This window comes from Callithrix jacchus, chromosome 12 (assembly GCF_049354715.1).
Source record: "Callithrix jacchus isolate 240 chromosome 12, calJac240_pri, whole genome shotgun sequence".
NCBI classification, from domain to species: Eukaryota; Metazoa; Chordata; class Mammalia; order Primates; family Cebidae; genus Callithrix; species Callithrix jacchus.
In genome coordinates this window covers 31,537,352-31,558,633 of record NC_133513.1, presented here as the reverse complement: position 1 = coordinate 31,558,633, position 21,282 = coordinate 31,537,352, and the positions used below count along the sequence as shown (strand labels likewise).

The window sequence follows — 21,282 nt, the reverse complement described above, 5'->3', positions numbered from 1 at the left end:
GGACCAGTGGATGTTTTTGCCTTTGTGTTACTTGCCTGGGCTGCTGCATATATTGTTAACCATGGTATTTGTTTGGAGAGTCTCCTCTGTTGGTGTCTATAATGCCATCCTCTGAGCTGTCCTTTCCTAACTTTGATTTCCTCCCTAGTCCTCATGAAGGCATCTTTTCTTTTTGCTCCAGGCATTCCTTATCCATGGGTTTCCATCCTTAGCCTATGGCTCTTCTTGGTCTGTTTTTCCTGACTGGTTTCATGGTTTTTTTCCCCTTAATAAAGTGCTTTTGAATTAATAATATATTTACATGTTTTAAAAAAGTAAGTGACACAAAAGATGTACATAAATAGTCACACTCCCTTTGTCTGTTCATGCAGTTTCTCTAGGTAGGGTGACATTTATTTATCATCCAAACTGAGACATTTTCACTGAGAGTGAAAGAGGGTCTATAAATAATTATGCCAAGACAACTGGCCTATATTGGGACAGTCCCAGACATACTGGAATGGATAGTATTATTCTGTTTGTCCATTGGTCATTCTACCATAGATGTTTATTTTTTTTTCTAGTTTCTCATATACTTTGCCAGTGTTTCTTTATCCAGTTTAAAGAAAATATATATGTATATTGTTATTTCCTTTCTCCCTTTACTTAAAAAGGAATCTGTTATCTCTAGGGCTTATCAAACTTAGATGCAATTGTGCATCCCTGGCATCTTGTTAACATGCAGATTCTGATTTAGTTGACATGGATGGGGTCCTTATTCGGAAGTTCTGATAAACCTCCAGCTTAAGCTGATTCTGATGTTCGACATATACACTATTTTCCGTTATTCCTTTTTCACTTAACAGCATGTTCCAGATATTTCTATGACAGAACATGAATGGCATTTTTCTCTATGTCACAATTGCATAGTAATTCAAGTGCAGGTGTCTATGGTTTATTAAAGTACTTCCAACCATTTGCTGTGACAAACCATGTTGTAATGAATAACCTTGTACATTTATAATTTTGTGTATATATGTTTATATGTTAGATGAATTCCCAGAACTTGATCAGCTTAGTGAGAACACCTGTCCTAGAGATAGTATTATTCTGTTTGTCCATTGGCAACGCATGGGAATGCTTATTTCTTCACAGCTTCTCCCATAGAATATGTGGTTCAACTTTCGGATTTTGGGCAACAGATAGGTGAAATACCTTTCCATGTTTCTAAGGGTGGCTTGTATTTATTTTTCTGTGAACTTAACTTTTTTTTTTTTTTTTTTTTGAGACTGAGTCTTGCTCTGTCACCAGGCGCCAGGCTGGAGTACAGTGGTGCAACTTGGCCCACTGCAACCTCCACCTTCTGGGTCCAAGCAGTTCTCCTGCTTCAGCCTCCCAAGTAGCTGGGACCACAGGTGTGTGCCACCATGCCTAGCTAATTTTTGTATTTTTCAGTGGAGATGGGGTTTCACCATGTTGACCAGCATGGTCTTGATCTCTTGACCTCGTGATCCGCCCACTTCAGCCTTCCAAAGTGCTAGGATTATAGGTGTGAGCCACCGTGCCCGGCCGTGAACTTAACTGTTACATCTTTTGCCTATTTTTCTCTTGGGTTTTCTGGTCTTTTTTCCCCCTAGTGTCTTTTACCCCTTTGTATTATGTGAGTTGCAAGCCATTATTTTTTGGTATATCATTTATCTTTTGATAATTGTTCATGGTATTTTTCCCTATGCAGAAATATTGGGTTATTTTTGTTGTCTAGTTTATTAATCTTTATGGTTTTGGACTGACTTATAGCATTTGGAGACATAGTTAGAAAGTCCTTCCCACTTCATGGGTTTCTATATGAAATATATATATTACATCTATAAATATATATAATACATAAATATTACATACATTTTTTGAGATGGGGTCTCACTCTGTCACCCAGGCTGGAGTGCAGTGGCATGATCTTGGCTCACTGCCACCGCTGCCTTCTGGGTTCAAGCAGTTCTGCTTCAGCCTCCTGAGTAGCTGGGATTATAGGCAGGCTCCACCATACCTGGCTAATTTTTCTATTTTTAGAGACGGGGTTTCACCATATTCAGGTTGGTCTTGAACTCCTGACCTTGTGATCCTCATGCCTCAGCCTCCCAAAGTACTGGGATTACAGCATGAGCTACCGTGCCCGGCTTTCTGTTGCCCTTTTTATAGTCACACCTACCTTCATCCTGGCCCTGTCATTCCCCAACCCCAGCCAACCCCTACAGCTTCCGCCCCAAACACCAGCAACCTACTAATCTGTTTCTGTCCTTTCAAGAATGCTACAGAAAACCATCATACAACATTAACCTTTTGGGATTAGTTTTTTTCACTTAGTACAGTTCCCTGGTGATTCATCCAGGTGTATGTGTGTCAGTCGTTCATTCCTATTTGTTATTAAGTAGTAGTCCCTGGTATGGATATACCACAGTGTTTTGTTTTTGTTTTTTTTTTTTTTGAGACAGAGTTTCTCTCGTTGTCCAGGCTGGAGTGCAGTGGCATGGTCTCCGCTCATTGCAACCTCCACCTCCTGGTTTCAAGTGATTCTTCTGCCTAAGCCTCCTGAGTAGCTGAGATTACAGGCATGTGCCACTACACCTGGCTAATTTTCTATTTTTATTAAAGATGTGGTTTCTCCATGTTGGTCAGGCTGGTCTTGAACTCCTGACCTCAGGTGATCTCCCTGCCTCAGCCTCCTAAAGTGCTGGGATAGCAGGCGTGAGCCACCGTGCCTGGCCAGATATACCACAGTTTAACCATTCACCTGTTGAAGGACATCTGGGTTAATTTCCAATTTTGAGCTATGAAAAATAAAACTGCTTTGAACATGCCAATTTATATTTCCACTGGCTGCTGAATGCACGATCCAGTTTATTCTGGCTATCACTTGGTGTTAGCACTTAGCACTGTTTTTTTTTTTTTTTTTTGGTCATTCTGATGGGTATATAGTGATATTTCTTTTTTTGTTTTTTGAGATAAGAGTCTTGCTCTGTTGCCAGGCTGGAGTGCAGTGGTGCTATCTCCGCACACTGCAACCTCTCTGTCCTGGGTTCTAGTGATTCTTCTGTCTCAGCCTCCTGAGTAGCTGAGACTACAGGCGTGCACTACGATGCCCAGCTAATTTTTGTATTTTTAATAGAGATGGTGTTTCACCATGTTGGCCAGGATGGTTTTGATCTCTTGAGCTCATGATATGCCTGCCTTGGCCTCCCAGAGTGCTGGGATTACAGGTGTGAGCCACTGCACCTGGCCTATAGTGATTCTTTGTGTTGTTAATTTGCACGACAGTCCTTTCATGGGTGCATTATCTGCCTCTAATTTATCTTTATTGAAATAGTTCTTTGTGCCTTTGAACTGTATGGGAAGAATAGTAATTTTTTTTTGAACCTCCATAGGTTCTTAGTTGGAATGAACCCCTGTAACAAGACATAGATTAAGAAGAGAAAAACAGTAAGTTTATTAAAAAGTCTATTTCATCTGTACATGGGGGACACCCAGAGAATGAGTAGTTCCCAAAAAGGTGGCTTTGAATTTCATCTTATATAGCATCTTCATCAAAGAAAGGAAATTTTTAGAGAAGTGTTAAGATAAAGGAAAGGGAATTGGAATCTGTAGGGGTGACAACTTGAGGGGAGCAAATAAATGGCAGATACGGGCTAGTTTGTGAAGCTGGTTAATGTAGATTTCTCTGGTACCCTCTCCAGGACCATCAGGTCTCAAGTTGTCTTCAGTTGTTAACCTTTGTTCTCCTTGACAGAAGGGGAGGCAGGATACTTTTATCTTTGTAAATGGATGGTCTACTTTTAGGCAAATCGAGGATAGAGAGCTTTCTTGTGTCTGTCTCTTACTTGCCTTCAGCTCAACAATTCTTCGTATTCTGGAGTGGCATATTTCTGGTTTTCCATATTACTATTTTCTAATTGGATTGTTTTTAATATATTGAGTTTTAATAGTTTTTTAAATTTTCTAGATAGTAATCCTTTGTCAGATATGTGGTTTGCAAATATTTTCTCCATGTCTGTAGCTTAGCTTTTCATCTTTCCAGGGTGTTTCACAGAGGAAAAGTTTTTCACTTTGATAAGGTCCAGTTTGTCAATATTTTGCTATGGCTGATGCTTTTGTTATCAAATCTTAAGAATTCTTGCTTAGCCCTATGTCTCAAAGATTTTCTCTTATTTTTTTCTACAAATTATATAGTTTTATATGTTATGTTTAAGTACTTCATCTATTTAGAGTTAATTCTGTGTGAGGTATGAGGTTTACATTGAGGCTCAGTTTTTGCCTATGGATGTACAATTGCTTGCAGTGCCATTTGTTAAAAATTGTTTTCAACAGATTTGTGAAAATTCCATTGGACTGCTTTTGTACCTTTGTCAGGAATCACTTCAGTATATTTGTGTGGTCCTATTTCTGAGTTATCTTCTGTGTTCTGTTGGTGTATTATCTATGCCTCTGCTGTCTTGATGACTGTGATCATATAGTAAGCCTTAATATTGAACACAGTGATTCCTTTATTCCAGAAGAATAAACTTCATAGTTGCTTTAGCTATTCTTTTTCTTTTTTGGAGATGGCGTCTCACTCTGATCTCAGCTCACTGCAATCTCCACTTCCCGGGTTCATGTGATTCCCCTGCCTCAGCTTCTCAAGGGGCTGGGACTACAGGCGTGTATTACCGTGCCCAGCTAATTTTTGTATTTTAGTAGAGATGGCGCTTCACCATTTTGGCCAGGATGGTTCAATCTTCTGACCTTGTGATCTGCCCACCTCAGCCTCCCAAATTGCTGAGATTATAGGCAGGAGCCGCTACGCCCGGCTTTAGCTATTTTTAGGGCCCGTGCCTTATTATATATGTTTTAGAATTAGCTTGTCTGCTTATAAAAATCCTTGTTGGGATTTTGATAGGAATTTCATCAAGATACTTATTTTAAGGATAAGATATTTTTTGATTGACTCTGCTGTTTTTTATAGCAGATATCTTTCCTTTCCCTGAATTTAGCATTTTTTTGTCTCTTTCTTAATCTGGTCATTCATTCATTTAGCAACTATTTATGACTGTTCTCTCTTACTAAATCTTGTTGAATTGCAAACTCTGTTCAAAGAGAGTTGGTATGGTTTAAATTGCTGGCTTGTAATGTGATGGTTATTTAGTATCCAAGGAGTTTTAGGCTTTCCTAGATGGACATTTTAGGTAGAAGAAAACCAGCCTGAAGTGCTTTCTTAGCCATTGCTTATAGTGTTAACTTATTTCAGCTTGCTTATTGGTGAACTTTAGTGTCTTGCTGTGTAGCTGCTCATATGATATTTTAGCTTTAGCTATAATCAGACATGAAAATGTGCTTTACACATTCTTGAATCCTTTAAAATGAACATAGGCCCACCTGACTTGTGTTCTGAGCTATGTAAGAATGTTTCTTTTACAATTTTAAAATATATTTAAACTCCCACAGTCATCTGCTAACCTTTACAGAAGCAGTTTATCCTGATGTCTTACAATCGTTGACCACTGTTAACCTGCACGCCGTATGTTCCACTTTTAGAATTTCTTAAAAAAAAAAAAAAGGATTTTTTTTTTTTTGTTTTGATGGAGTGTAAGGGTGGTCTACTCCCTAGGGCTTGGGCTGTCTCAGTGTCTTTGGGCTTATTTCATGAATGAGACTTCTCCTATAGAAGGCTTGTCCAGATTCCTGCCCAGACATCATGGCTTTTCCTCTGTTGCTGTCTCACTTGGTGCTCCAGATGCAAAGGCAGATTCTGATATTTGTATTGATTTGCAATCCTTGGGCCATTGTTTTTGGTTTTGTTTCCTTGTTATTGGTATTTTGAAGTATTTCTACTGCTCAGAGATATTTTGGTATATATGTAGTTAAATTGTTATTATTCTTTTTTGGTTACTATTATTATTATTTTTTAAAGCCCTTTTTTCCCTCTGGAATTTCTTCTGAAATGATATTACATTTCCACAATCTATCATCTATGTTTCTAAACTTTTTTTTTGAGATGGACTTTCACTCTTGTTTCCCAGGCTGGAGTGCAATGGTGCAATCTCAGCTCACTGCAACCTCTGCCTTCCGGGTTCAAGCAATTCTCCTGCTTCAGCCTCCCGAGTAGCCGGGATTACAGGCATGCGCCACCATGCCCAGCTAATTTTGTATTTTTAGTAGAGATGACATTACTGCATGTTGGTCAGACTGGTCTCGAATTCCTGACCTCAGGTGATTTGCCTACCTTGGCCTCCCAAAGTGCTGGGATTACAAGCGTGAGCCACCATTCCTAGCCCGTTTCTGAACTTCTTCAATTTTTACTTTTTCTAGAGAGAGAGTCTTGTTCTGTTGTCTAGGCTAGAGTATGGTGGCATGATCATACTTCACTGAAGCCTCAAACTCTTGGGCTCAAGTGATTCTCCTGCCTTCGCCTCCTGAGTAACTAGGACCACCAGTGCATATCACTGTGCCCAAGTAATTTTAAAAACTTTTTTGTAGAGACAGGTCTTGCTGTGTTGCTCAGGCAGGTTTCAAACTCTTGGCCTCAAGTGCTCTCCTGTTTTTGGCTTCCCAAAGAGCTGGGATTACAGGCATGAGCCACTGTGCCTTGCCCTGAACTTCTTTCTTTTTCTTTTTCTTTTGTGTTATCTTCCATGTTCATTCTATTTCTAAAACTTCCTTAAAGATCCTTTGAAATTTAAAATTTTTTTTCACAATTTGTGAAAATTGTACAATTTCACCATGTTTTTAATTTTTTTTTTTCTTTAGAGACAAGATCTCACTCTATCCAGGCTGACAGGGTATAGCAGTCAGACATAGCTCACTGCAGCCTCAAATTCCTACACTCAGGTGATCCTCCTGCCTTAGCCTCCCAAAGTGCTGGGATTATAGGTGTGAGCTACCATGTCTGGCCTGTTTTTAATTTCTTACTAACTTTTTCTTTCTCTCTGATGGCTTCTTCTTATGGCAGTATGTTCTCGGTTTATGAAAGGAATGTTTAAAAATATGTTTGAAGATATTATAATTCATTTTCATTTCTATTTCTTATATTGATTTGGTTTCTTCGCATTCAGTTTTAGTCATCTTGGTGAGTATTCTTTATGCTGTTGCTTTCCTCAAATATCTGCTAAATCTTTATTTTCCATTCATACTTAAAAGTGAAGAACTAGTTTGATCAGCACAGGTAGGTAATGTGAATTCACTCAGCTGTTGAGAAATGTGTCCTCTGTTACTGTCTCCCACAATGGAAAGGCCGATTCAAGGATTGTCAGTGAATTGGTAAGGAAACATAATAGGTAAGAAATGTAGCAGGTTTCCTGACAGAACCCAGAACATCTCCAAGCTCATGGCTGTGCATGAAATAGACTTGATCAGCCTCTGACTTCTGTTTGATCTTACCATTCTGTATCTTTCAGAAATTACTCAAAATGTTTTTTCAGCTGAGGTGCTCCTTCCCAGGAGTATTTCTGTTTTTGGGAGATGGAGTCTGTCTGGCTCTGTCACCCAGGTTGGAGTACAGTGGTGTGGTCTTGGCTCACTGCAACCTCTGCCTCCTGAGTTCAAGTGATTCTCCTGCCTCAGCCTCCTGAGTAGCTGGGGTTACAGGTGCTGGTCACCACAAACAGCTAATTTTTGTATTTTTATCAGAGACAGGGTTGCCCTATGCTGTCCAGGCTGGTCTTGTACTCCTCAGCTGAGGTGATCTGCCCATCTCAGACTCCCAAAGTGCTCCAGTTACAAGCCTGAGCTGAATGTAGTGCAGTGGCATGATCTCGACTCACTGCAACCTCTGCCTCCTGGGTTCAAGCGATTCTCCTGCCTCAGCCTCCCAAGTAGCTGGGACTGCAGGTGTGTGCCATCATGCCCGGCTAATTTTTTTTCGTATTTTAGTAGAGATGGGTTTTACCATGTTGGCTAGGCTGGTCTCAAACTCCTGACTTCAGGTGATCCACCCGCCTTGGCCTCCCAGATTTCTGGGATTACAGGCCTGAGCCACTGCACCCTGCATCTTTTATGTTTCTTCACTGATATTTTTGGAGTTCGGATAAATATGTATTTCAGACTAGAAATACCCATTCTTGTTTTAGCTTTTTATATTGGAAAATTGTAAACGTACAGAAAAGTGAGAAAATAGTATATTAAGCCCCATTTACCTCCCCATTCTCTGCTTTGCCAGTTACCAGCTCAGAGCTACTCCTTTCTCATTTTTACTTTCACCTGTTCCTGCTGAGATTATTTTGAATTAATTTCAAGATAAATTTTTTTGGTAAACATATCAATAAGTATCTCTGAAAGTTGAGGCTTTTTTTCCTTAATTTTTAATGTGAAAATTTTCAAACAAAATGAACACTTGTATAATTTTTACCTAGATTCAGCAGTTAACATTTTTACCTTATTTTCTTTATCGCTCCTCTGCATATACATTTTATTTGGAAATGTATTTAAAAATAAATTACCCACATTATAACACTTTACCCCAGAATAAATTTGGTATGAATTTCCTCAGCATAAGAACATTTATTTACCTAACCACAATATAATTATCATCCTAAGAAAATGAACGGTAATCCACACTGTTACCTAACTATATCCATTGTAATTTAAAGTTTCCCAAAATGAGACAGTGTTTTAAAATAAATAGGACATTGTAAACCCTGTTGGGAGGCTGAGGTGGGAGGATCACTTTAACCCTGGAGGTTGAGGCTGCAGTGAGCTGTGATCCCATCATGGCACTCCAGCCTAGGCAGCAGAGTGAGAGCCTGTCTTTAAAATAATAAGAAAAAAAAGGCAGGGTCTCTTTTTGTCGCCTAGGCTGGGGTGCAGTGGCATGATCATGGCTAACTGCAGCCTGAAACTCCTGGGCTCAAGCAATCCTCTGGCCCCAGTCTCCCAAGCAGCCGGGACTACAGGCACATGCCGCCATGCTAGTCTAGTTTAACATTTTTTTTTTTTAGAAACAAGGTCTCATTATGTTGCCCAGGCTGGTCTCTAACTCTTGGCTTCAGGCAATTCTCCTGCTTCAGCCTCCCAAGTAGTCAAGTAGTTGGGATTACAGGCTTGAGCCACTGTGCCTGGCCCACACACTCTTAGTTTCTTTTCTTTCTTTTTTGAGATGGAGTCTGGCTCTGTCACCCAGGCTGGAGTGCAGTGGTGCAATCCTGGCTCACTGCAACCTCTGCCTGAGTAGCTGGGATTACAGGTTTGCACCACCACACTTGGCTAATATTTGTATTTTTCGTGGAGATAGGTTTCACCATCTTGGCCAGGGTGGTCTCGAACTCCTGATCTCAGGTGATCTGCCCGCCTTGGTCTCCCAAAGTGCTGAGATACCAGCAGGAGCCACTGCGCCCAGCCTTCTTTTCTTTTCATTTTTTTTGAGATGGAGTTTCACTCTTCTTGCCCAGGCTTGAGTGCAGTGGGGCAGTCTAGGCTCACTGCAACCTCCGCCTCTGGGGTTCGGGCGATTCTCCTGCCTCAGCGTCCCGAGTAGCTGGGATTACAGCCATGTACCACCACGTCTGGCTAATTCTTTTGTATTTTTAGTAGAGATGGGATTTCTCCATCTTGGTCAGGCTGATCTCGAACTCCTGACCTCGAGTTATTCGCTCGCCTTGGCCTCCCAAAGTGCTGGGATTACAGGTGTCAGCTACTGCACCCGGCCCCTTCTTTTCTTTTTCTTTTTTTTTTAAATTTTTTATTGGATTTTAGGTTTTGGGGTACATGAGCAGAGCATGCAAGACAGTTGCGTAGGTATGCACATGGCAGTGTGCTTTGCTTTGCTTCTCCCCTTCACCCACATTTGGCATTTCTCCCCAGTCTATCCCTCCCCACCTCCCCCTCCCACTGGCCCTCCCCTTTTCCCCCCAATAGACCCCAGTGTTTAGTACTCCTTTTTCTGTGTCCATGTGTTCTCATTTTTCATCACCCGCCTATGAGTGAGAATATGTGGTGTTTCATTTTCTGTTCTTGTGTCAGTTTGCTGAGGATGATGTTCTCCAGATTCATCCATGTCCCTACAAACGACACAAACTCATCATTTCTGGTTGCTGCATAATATTCCATGGTGTATATGTGCCACATTTTTCCAATCCAGTCTATTATCAATGGGCATTTGGGTTGATTCCAGGTCTTTGCTATTGTAAACAGTGCTGCAATGAACATTCGTGTACATGTGTCCTTATAGTAGAACGATTTATAGTCTTTTGGATATATACCCAGTAATGGGATTGCTGGGTCCAATGGAATTTCTATTTCTAAGGCCTTGAGGAATCGCCACACTGTCTTCCACAACGGTTGAACTAATTTACACTCCCACCAACAGTGTAAAAGTGTTCCTTTTTCTCCACATCCTCTCCAGCATCTGTTGTCTCCAGATTTTTTAATGTTCGCCATTCTAACTGGCGTGAGATGGTATCTCAGTGTGGTTTTGATTTGCATCTCTCTGATGACCAGTGACGATGAGCATTTTTTCATATGATTGTTGGCCTCATATATGTCTTCTTTCGTAAAGTGTCTGTTCATATCCTTTGCCCACTTTTGAATGGGCTTGTTTATTTTTTTCCTGTAAATCTGTTTGAGTTCTTTGTAAATTCTGGATATCAGCCCTTTGTCAGATGGGTAAACTGCAAAAATTTTTTCCCATTCTATTGGTTGCCGATTCACTCTAGTGACTGTTTCTTTTGCCGTGCAGAAGCTGTGGAGTTTGATTAGGTCCCATTTGTCTATTTTGTCTTTTGTTGCCAATGCTTTTGGTGTTTTGTTCATGAAGTCCTTGCCTACTCCTATGTCCTGGATAGTTTTGCCTAGATTTCCTTCTAGGGTTTTTATTGTGCCGGGTCTTATGTTTAAGTCTTTAATCCATCTGGAGTGAATTTTAGTGTAAGGTGTCAGGAAGGGGTCCAGTTTCTGCTTTCTGCACATGGCTAGCCAGTTTTCCCAACACCATTTGTTAAACAGGGAATCCTTTCCCCATTGCTGGTTTTTGTCAGGTTTATCAAAGATTGTATAGTTGTAGATATGTTGTGTTGCCTCCGGTGTCTCTGTTCTGTTCCATTGGTCTATATCTCTGTTTTGGTACCAGTACCATGCTGTTTTGATTACTGTAGCCTTGTAGTATAATTTGAAATCCGGTAGTGTGATGCCCCCCGCTGTGTTCTTTTTGCTTAGAATTGACTTGGCTATGCGGGCTCTCTTTTGGTTCCATATGAAGTTCATGGTGGTTTTTTCCAGATCTGTGAAGAAAGTCAATGGTAGCTTGATGGGGATAGCGTTGATTCTGTAAATTACTTTGGGCAGTATAGCCATTTTCACAATATTAATTCTTCCTAACCATGAACATGGAATGTGTCTCCATCTGTTTGTGTCCTCTCTGATTTCGTTGAGCAGTGGTTTGTAGTTCTCCTTGAAGAGGTCCCTTACGTTCCTTGTGAGTTGTATTCCAAGGTATTTTATTCTTTTTGTAGCAATTGTGAATGGCAGTTCGTTCTTGATTTGGCTTTCTTTAAGTCTGTTATTGGTGTAGACGAATGCTTGTGATTTTTGCACATTGATTTTATATCCTGAGACTTTGCTGAAGTTGCTTATCAGTTTCAGGAGTTTTTGGGCTGAGGCGATGGGGTCTTCTAGGTATACTATCATGTCGTCTGCAAATAGAGACAATTTGGCTTCCACCTTTTCTATTTGAATACCCTTTATTTCTTTTTCTTGCCTGATTGCTGTGGCTAGAACTTCCAGTACTATATTGAATAGGAGTGGTGACAGAGGGCATCCTTGTCTAGTGCCGGATTTCAAAGGGAATGCTTCCAGTTTTTGCCCATTCAGTATGATATTGGCTGTTGGTTTGTCATAAATAGCTTTTATTACTTTGAGATACATTCCATCAATACCGAGTTTATTGAGGGTTTTTAGCATAAAGGGCTGTTGAATTTTGTCAAATGCCTTCTCTGCGTCAATTGAGATAATCATGTGGTTTTTGTTTTTGGTTCTGTTTATGTGGTGAATTATGTTGATAGACTTGTGTATGTTGAACCAGCCTTGCATCCCCGGGATGAATCCTACCTGATTGTGATGAATAAGTTTTTTGATTTGCTGTTGCAATCGGCTTACCAATATTTTATTGAAGATTTTTGCATCTATGTTCATCTTGGATATTGGCCTGAAGTTTTCTTTTCTTGTTGGGTCTCTGCCGGGTTTTGGTATCAGAATGATGTTGGTCTTGTAAAATGATTTGGGAAGGCTTCCCTCTTTTTGGATTGTTTGAAATAGTTTTAGAAGGAATGGTACCAGCTCCTCTTTGTGTGTCTGGTAGAATTCGGCTGTGAATCTGTCTGGACCTGGGCTTTTTTTGAGCGGTAGGCTCTTAATTGCTGCCTCGACTTCTGACCTTGTTATTGGTCTATTCATAGTTTCAGCTTCCTCCTGGTTTAGGCTTGGGAGGACACAGGAGTCCAGGAATTTATCCATTTCTTCCAGGTTTACTAGTTTATGTACATAGAGTTGTTTATAATATTCTCTGATGATGGTTTGAATTTCTGTGGAATCTGTGGTGATTTCCCCTTTATCATTTTTTATTGCATCTATTTGGTTGTTCTCTCTTTTCTTTTTAATCAATCTGGCTAGCGGTCTGTCTATTTTGTTGATCTTTTCAAAAAACCAGCTCTTGGATTTATTGATTTTTTGAAGGGTTTTTCGTGTCTCAATCTCCTTCAGTTCAGCTCTGATCTTAGTTATTTCTTGTCTTCTGCTGGGTTTTGAGTTTTTTTGATCTTGCTCCTCTAGCTCTTTCAATTTTGATGATGGGGTGTCAATTTTGGATCTCTCCATTCTCCTCATATGGGCACTTATTGCTATATACTTTCCTCTAGAGACTGCTTTAAATGTGTCCCAGAGGTTCTGGCATGTTGTGTCTTCGTTCTCATTGGTTTCGAAGAACTTCTTTATTTCTGTCTTCATTTCATTGTTTACCCAGTCAACATTCAAGAGCCAGTTGTTCAGTTTCCATGAAGCTGTGCGGTTCTGGGTTGGTTTCTGTATTCTGAGTTCTAACTTGATTGCACTATGGTCTGAGAGGCTGTTTGTTATGATTTCAGTTGTTTTGCATTTGTTGAGCAGTGCTTTACTTCCAATTATGTGGTCAATTTTAGAGTAGGTGTGATGTGGTGCTGAGAAGAATGTGTATTCTGTGGATTTGGGGTGGAGAGTTCTGTAAATGTCTATCAGGTTTGCTTGCTCCAGGTCTGAGTTCAAGCCCTGGATATCCTTGTTGCTTTTCTGTCTGGTTGATCTGTCTAATATTGACAGTGGAGTGTTAAAGTCTCCCACTATTATTGTGTGGGAGTCTAAGTCTCTTTGTAAGTCATTAAGAACTTGCCTTATGTATCTTGGTACTCCTGCATTGGGTCCATATATGTTCAGGATCGTTAGCTCTTCTTGTTGTATCGATCCTTTTACCATTATGTAATGGCCTTCTTTGTCTCTTTTGATCTTTGTTGCTCTAAAGTCTATTTTATCAGAGATGAGAATTGCAACTCCTGCTTTTTTTTGCTCTCCATTTGCTTGGTAAATCTTCCTCCATCCCTTTATTTTGAGCCTTTGTGTATCCTTGCATGTGAGATGGGTTTCCTGGATACAGCACACTGATGGGTTTTGGATTTTTATCCAATTTGCCAGTCTGTGTCTTTTGATTGGTGCATTTAGTCCATTTACATTTAGGGTTAATATTGTTATGTGTGAATTTGATACTGCCCTTTTGATGCTCAGTGGCTGTTTTGCCTGTTAGTTGTAGATTCTTCATTATGTTGATGCTCTTTAGCCTTTAGTGTGATTTTGGAATGGCTGGTACTGGTTGTTCCTTTCTATGTGTAGTGCCTCTTTTAGGAGCTCTTGTAAAGCAGGCCTGGTGGTGACAAAATCTCTGAGTACTTGCTTGTTCGCAAAGGATTTTATTTTTCTTTCACTTCTGAAGCTCAGTTTGGCTGGATATGAAATTCTGGGTTGAAAGTTCTTTTCTTTAAGAATGTTGAATATTGGCCCCCACTCTCTTCTGGCTTGTAGTGTTTCTGCCGAGAGATCTGCTGTGAGTCTGATGGGCTTCCCTTTGTGGGTGACCCGACCTTTCTCTCTGGCTGCCTTTAGTATTTTCTCTTTTATTTCAACCTTGTTGAATCTGACGATTATGTGCCTTGGGTTGCTCTTCTTGCGGAATATCTTTGTGGTGTTCTCTGTATTTCCTGTATTTGAGTGTTGGCCTGTCTTGCTAGGTGGGGGAAATTTTCCTGGATGATGTCCTGAAGAGTATTTTCCAGCTTAGATTCATTCTCTTCGTCCCCTTCTGGTACACCTATCAAACGTAGGTTAGGTCTTTTCACATAGTCCCACATTTCTTGGAGACTTTGTTCATTCCTTTTTGCGCTTTTTTCTCTAATCTTGGTTTCTCGTTTTATTTCATTGAGTTGGTCTTCGACTTCAGATATTCTTTCTTCTGCTTGGTCAATTTGGCTATTGAAACTTGTGCATGCTTCGCGAAGTTCTCGTATTGTGTTTTTCAGCCCTTTATTTCATTCATATTCCTCTCTAAGTTATCCATTCTTGTTATCATTTCCTCATATCTTTTTTCAAGTTCCTTAGTTTCTTTGCATTGATTTAATACATGTTCTTTTAGCTCACAAAAGTTTCTCACTATCCACCTTCTGAAGTCTAATTCTGTCATTTTGTCACAGTCATTCTCCGTCCAGCTTTGTTCCCTTGCTGGTGAGGAGTTTTGGTCCTTTGTAGGAGGCGAGGTGTTCTGGTTTCGGGTGTTTTCCTCCTTTTTTCGCTGGTTTCTTCCCATCTTTGTGGATTTATCTGCTTGTCGTCTGCATAGTTGCTGACTTTTCGATTGGGTCTCTGAGTGGACACCCAGATTGTTGATGATGAAGTATTTCTGTTACTTGGTTTTCCTTCTACCAGTCTAGCCCCTTCGCTGTATGATTGCTGAGGTCCACTCCAGGCCCTGCTTGTCTGGGGTGCACCTCTAGCAGCTGTGGCACAGTGAGGGATGCTACCAGTTTCTTTTTCTGCTATCTTCGTCCCAGAATGATGCCTGCCAAATGTCAGTCTTTTGGATATAGAGGGGTCAGGGAGCTGCTTTAGGAGACAGTCTGTGCTTTATAGGAGCTCAATTGCTGAGCTGTGATCTCTGTTGTTCATTCAGGGCTGTTAGGCTGCTATGTTTGATTCTGCTGCAACAGAGCTCATTAGAAAAACCCTTTTTTTCTCATATGCTCTGTGTTGGGGGGTTCGGGCTTTATTTTTGGATGTTCTTTGAGGTGTCCTGCCCAGCTAGGAGGCAGACTAGCCACTGTTTGCCTGCCGAGGCTCCGCCCTGCTGTTGTGAGGCTCGCCCTGTTAGGGCAGGGTCTGCTGTTCTGTTCTGCTGTGGTCTCTGCCATGCCCTGAGGCAGAGTCTCTCTGTTGTAGCGGGTTGCCTCGGCAACGGCAGTCTGCATCAGCAGTGGGCGTGAATCTCAGTAGGGACAGGTTGCCTCGGCAACGGCTGGCTGCCTCAACAGTGGGCGTGTATCTCAGTTGTGGCGGGTTGCCTCAGTAATGGTGGACGCCCCTCCCCCACAGAGCATCTCAGACCGACTGCACGGGGATCGCTTGAAATCGCGGTCTTGTTTGTCCCACTGGGCTAGCCCAAACGCTCTGTCCATGCAATCTCCTGGGCGGGCCCACTGTCCAAGTCTCGGTCAGTCTCAAGTCCAGCCCTCTCAAGTCTCAGGTTGCTGGCTCAACAGGGCACCCGGACAAGCGCACCCTGTGGGGAGCGATTGGCAGGGCCAGCTGCCACCACCCCGGCTGCTGGCTTCGCCAGGCAGAGGCACTGCCAGGCGTCCAGCGTCTCCCCTATACTTGGGAATCTCCCCGTTCCATGGGCAACAAAGATCAGTCTGGAAATGCAGCTCCGACTCACCTCTCCGCGGACTCAAAGAGAGCTCCAATCCTGGGTTGTTCTCAAAGTGCCATCTTGAGTCCTCCCCCGCTTATTTTCTATTATAGTATATTTAGGCTGAGGTTTCAGACCTTAAGTGATATGTGGACAATTTAGGAAAGGAACAAAAATAATTAGAAACAAAAAGAGAGGAAAAGTGAAAGGAATTTGTATTATTTGGTCTGTGAAAGGAGCCAGGGACTTATGAATGGATGCATTTTAAGTGTAAGCAACGATTTCTTAGCCTTCTGTAAGGCAGGCTGGGGTCTGGCAGAGAGGCAGTTGATGGCTAATTACTCAGGTCCTTTCTATTTTGAAGATTTTTTGAGACTGCCCTGCACAGGGCTATTTTGCCCAGAGCAAGGAGGTCATGAGCAGAAGGGATTTAGGTAACATGTCAGACCTAGACTAACATTTGACAAATGCCAAAACTCATTTCCAAAACTAAGTGAAGAAATTGAGAAAAAAGACTCCTCACTTTCTAGAAATTTAGGTCAGCATTCCTAAATTATGTCATATGGAATATTGGTATCCCTTGAGATATGAAAAGGTGTGTTCCTGGAAAAGAGGTTAGTTTACCAAATACCAAGCTAAACGCACTGAAATACATTGTTTTACTAGAGAATTTTTGTCCTCAGTTGCTAACGTGTGTTAAAAATCACTGAATGGTGGCCAGGCTCGGTGGCTCACACCTATAATTCCAGCACTTTCAGAGGCAGAGGCGGGCGGATCACCTGAGGTCAGGAGTTCAAAGCCAGCCTGACCAATGTGGTGAAACCTTGTTTCTATTGAAAATACAAAAATTGGCCTGGCATGGTGGTGGGTGCCTGTAGTCCCAGCTGCTCAGGAGGCTGAGGCAGGAGAATTGCTTGAGCCAGGGAGGCGGAGGTTGCAGTGAGCCAAGATCGCGCCACTGCACTCCATGCTGGACAACAGAGCAGGACACTGTCTCAAAAAAAAAAAAAATCACTGAATGGCATAGAGCATGTGGGAACACTGATGTTCTAGGGAATAGTTTCAGAAATACTGGATTAGTTGTAATTGATTACAAAAGCAAAAAAAGGACAGGTGGTGACTGAGGTGTCGCCCAGCTTAATAATTTTATATATTGCGCTAACTTGAGTTGCTGGTCCTTTCTTTCTCCTCCTTCCCATCACGACCTGATCCGCGCATAAGTCTACCTTCCATTAAATTATTATTTTCTTCCATGAAAAAAATAGACTATTAGTGGAGGAGGTTGTGACGAGGACGCATATTCACAAAATATGAACATGTATACAGTAATCTTGTTTTTTTTTTTTTTTTGAGACCGGGTCTCACTATGTTGCCCTGGCTGGAGTGCAGTGTCGTGATGACGGCTCACTGCAGCCTCAGCCTCTTAACTTTCCAGGCTCAAGTGATTCTCCTGCCTCAGCTTTCTGAGTAGCTGGGATTACACGTGCATGCACCACCATGCCTGTTTGTTTTTTTTTAATTATATAGATGAGGTCTTGCTGTGTTGCATAGGCTGGTATTGAACTCCTGGATTCAGCTGATCCTTCTGTCTCAGCCAAAGTACTGAGATTAGAGCCATGAGCCACCACATGCCGCCAAGTTTACAGTAATCTTTTAATAATATCTCCCCTAACTTTTTACTTAAAACAATCTGAAACCTGCAGAAAAGTTGAAAGTATGATACAGTGAAAATGTCTCTACTTTTTGTCTCTGTTAACCAATTACCACATTTGTTTTCTTATCTATTTCACATTTATTTTCACACCCATTTGAAAATAAGTTGTATAGGCATCCATAACACTACAGCATGTTTCATCTAAGAAAAAGAATTATTTCCTTCTGTGGAGATGATAATCTTAGTGTTTACTACACAATGATTTATCTCCAGATGTTAAAAAGTATCTTTTATTTTTTTTCCAAGTTAGTATCTAGTGAATAATGTCACATTATGTCCGTTTCTCATGCCCTTTAATTTTCTATAGTCTAGAGCAGATGTTGCCTCTTTTGTCTTTCCTGAAATTGACTTTTTTTTGGGGGTGGGGTGAGGAAGCCAGGAAGGGAGGGAAGAAGGACGGTAGGGAGGAAGGAAGGGATGAAGGAACGAAGAAAGGAAGGGAGGAAGCAGGGAGGGAGGGAGGGAGTGAGGGAAGGGAAGGAAGGAAATCAAGCAATGAGAGAAACATTGCCGACTTGGATCTAGAGGTTTACAAGTTGATTTCTTTTTTTTTGAGAGAAGGAAAGAAAAAAAAAATAAGTAAAGGAGAGGAAGGAAGAGAAAGAGGGAGAGTAAATGGAAATATTGCTTTATTTTGAAAAAAATTGGGTATTAATAATGGCCAATCAATGTTTCATTTAAACTTATGGGTAGGTGTGATGTGGTATTGACAAGAATGTATATTTTGTGTATTTGAAGTGGAGAGCTCTATAAATATTTATTAAGTTTACTTGTTCCGGATCTGAGTTCGAGTCCTTGATATCCTTATTAATTTTCTGTCTCATTGAATCTAAGTCTTGAATCTGGGTGTTAGGATCGTTAGCTCTTGTTGTTGCATTGATCCTTTTACCACTGTATCTTTGTTGCTTTAAAATCTATTTTATCTGATACGAGAATCGCAACTCCTGCTTTTTATTTATTTATTATTTATTTTTGCTCTCCATTTGGTTGATAAATCTTTCTCCATCCCTTTGTTTTGAGTCTTTGTGTATCCTTGCATGTGAAACAGGTCTGGATGTAACATGCCATTGGGTTTTGGCTGTGTCTGTGTCTTTTGATTGGGGGATTTAGTCAATTTAAATTTAGGGTTACTGCCATTTGATGTTGACTGGCTGTTTTATCCATTCGTTCGTGTAAATTCTTCTTTATGTTGGTGCTCTTTACTTTTTGGTGTATTTTTAGAAAGGCTAATACTGGTTGTTTCTTTCTGTGTGTAATGCTTCTTTCAGAAGCTCTTGTAAAGCAGGCCTGGTGGTAATAAAATCTCTGAGTACTTGCTTGTTCATAAAAGATTTTATTTTTCCTTCAGTTGTGAAGCTTAGTTTGGCTGGATATGAAATTCTGGGCTGAAGATTCTGTTCTTTGAGGATGTTGAATATTGGCCCCCACTCTCTTCTGGCTTGTAGAGTTTCTGCTGAGAGATCTGCTGTAAGTCCGATAGGCTTGCCTTTGTGGGTAACCTGACCTTTCTCTCTGGCTGCCCTTAGTATTTTCTCCTTCGTTTCAACCCTGCTGACTCTAACGATTATGTGCCTTGGGGTTGCTCTTCTTGAGGAATATCTTTGTGGTGTTCTCTGTATCACCTGGGGTTAAATGTTGACCTGCATTGCTAGTTTAGGAAAATTTTCCTGAATAATATCCTGAAGGGTATTTTCCAGCTTGGATTCATTCTCTCCGTCGCATTCAGGTACACCTATCAAACGTAAATTTGGTCTTTTCACATAGTCCCACATTTCTTGGAGACTTTGCTCATTCCTTTTTATCCTTTTTTCTCTAATCTTTTCTTCACGTTTTATTTCATTAAGTTGGACTTTGACCTCTGATATCCCTTCTTCTGCTTGAACAATTCGAGTGTTTAAACCTGTGCATACTTCTCGGAGTTCCTGTATTGTATTCTTCAGTTCCATTAATTCACTCATACTCCTCTCTAAGTTGTCTATTCTCAATAGGATTTCATCAAACCTTTTTTCAAAGTTCCTAGTTTCTTTACGTTGGGCTACAACATGTTCTTTTAACTCACCGAAGTTTGTTATTATCCATTCCTTGAAGAGTGATTCTGTCATCAGGATGCACTCATTCTCCATCAAGCCTTGTTCCATTGTTGATGTGGAACTGTGATCCTCTTTAGAGGGAGAGGCGTTCTGATTTTGAGTATTCTCAGCTTTTTTACGCTGGTTTCTTCCCGTCATTGTAAATTTATCCTCCTCTCATCTTTGAAATTACCAACTTTCATATTAGGTCTCTTGAGTGGATGTCCAGGTTGTTAGTTCCCAGGGCCAGAGCAGGCGTTAAAACTGATGGTGCTTTTCTGCCCAGGATTCTCCTGTCTGGCTTCCTTCTTGTGTCCGTAGTAGGCGACTCTGCCTTCCCAGGGCTCCAAACCTCGGTCAGAAGGGAAACCGGTCCTGTTTACTCTGTGCCAAGCGCTGCCACACCGAGGTGCCATCACAGCCGCTGCGCCGGGCTCTGGTGTCATGCTGGGGGCCCGTGTGGGTCCTCCGAACCTGTTTACTCTGCTCCGAGAGCTGCCGCGCCAAGGTGCCGGTGGAACCGCTGCGCCAAGGTGCCGGTGGAACCGCTGCGCCGGCCACAAGAGTCGCGCTGGCCACCCGTGTGTTTCCTCCACTGGGGGATCTTCTACTCCGTGAGCGACCAGAATTTGAAAGTGTGGCGTCCTCTAGTTCTCCGCGCCTTCCCTGAGAGCTGCAATCTTGGGATGTTAGTGATCAGCCATCTTGGATCTCACGTCTGAAATTGACTTTTTTTTGGGGGGGCAGAGTCTTGGTCTATCACCCAGCCTGGAGTGCAGTGGTGCCATCTTGGCTTACTCCACCTCTTGGTTTCAAGCAATTCTCATGCCTCAGCCTCCCAAGTAGCTGAGATTATCAGCATGCTTCATCATGCCCCACTAATTTTTGTACTTTTATTAGAGATGGGGTTTTGCCATATTGGCCAGACTGGTCTTGGACTCCTGGCCTCAAGTGATGTGCCTGCCTTGGCCTCCCAAAGTGCTGGGATTACAGATGTGAGCCCTTGTGCCCAGCCTGAAATTGACATTTTATTTTATTTTACTTTCGAGATGGAGTTTCACTCTGTCACCCAGGCTGGAGTGCAGTGGCATGATATCAGCTCACTGCACCTTCCATCTCCCGGGTTCAAGCAGTTTTCCCATCTCAGCCTTCTCAGTAGCTGGGACTACAGGCAGTTGCCACCATGCTTAGCAAATTTTTGTGTTTTTAGTAGAGACATGGTTTCACCATAATGGTCAGGCTGGTCTTGAACTCCTGACCTCAGATGATCTGCCCGTATTGGCCTCCCAAAGTGCTGGGATTACAGGCATGAGCCACCACACCAGCCTGAAGTTGACATTTTAAAAGGGTATTGACAATTCGAATTTCTCTGATTATGTCGTCATAGTTATTTCATGTTAAAAATTAGTGTCTGTAATGTTACAAAGATGATGTTACTGTGTTTTCATTTCAAACGTATTATTCTCAACAACCTTTCATTCATCCAATGTTTTTAACTTCCACTGATAATCGTGTGAATCACCTATTAGACTGGTGGTTGCAAAATTACGATTTTTCACATTTTCTACTCCTAATTTTTTTTGAGA

General features: G+C 41.4%; 1 protein-coding gene across 19 annotated transcripts in view; it reads left to right on the top strand.

Annotated features, from left to right (window-relative positions):
- Positions 1-21,282, top strand: part of ZNF248 (zinc finger protein 248) — an 83,084-nt gene that overhangs the window by 2,674 nt on the left and 59,128 nt on the right. For 2 of the 19 annotated variants that reach the window (XM_078345203.1, XM_035267538.3), the window contains one exon: positions 3,399-3,453. The exons of the other annotated variants lie outside the window; for them this stretch is intronic. The gene's annotated coding sequence lies outside the window, so the exon portion shown is untranslated. The remainder of the gene's footprint in view (positions 1-3,398; positions 3,454-21,282) is intronic. 19 annotated transcript variants of the gene reach the window in all.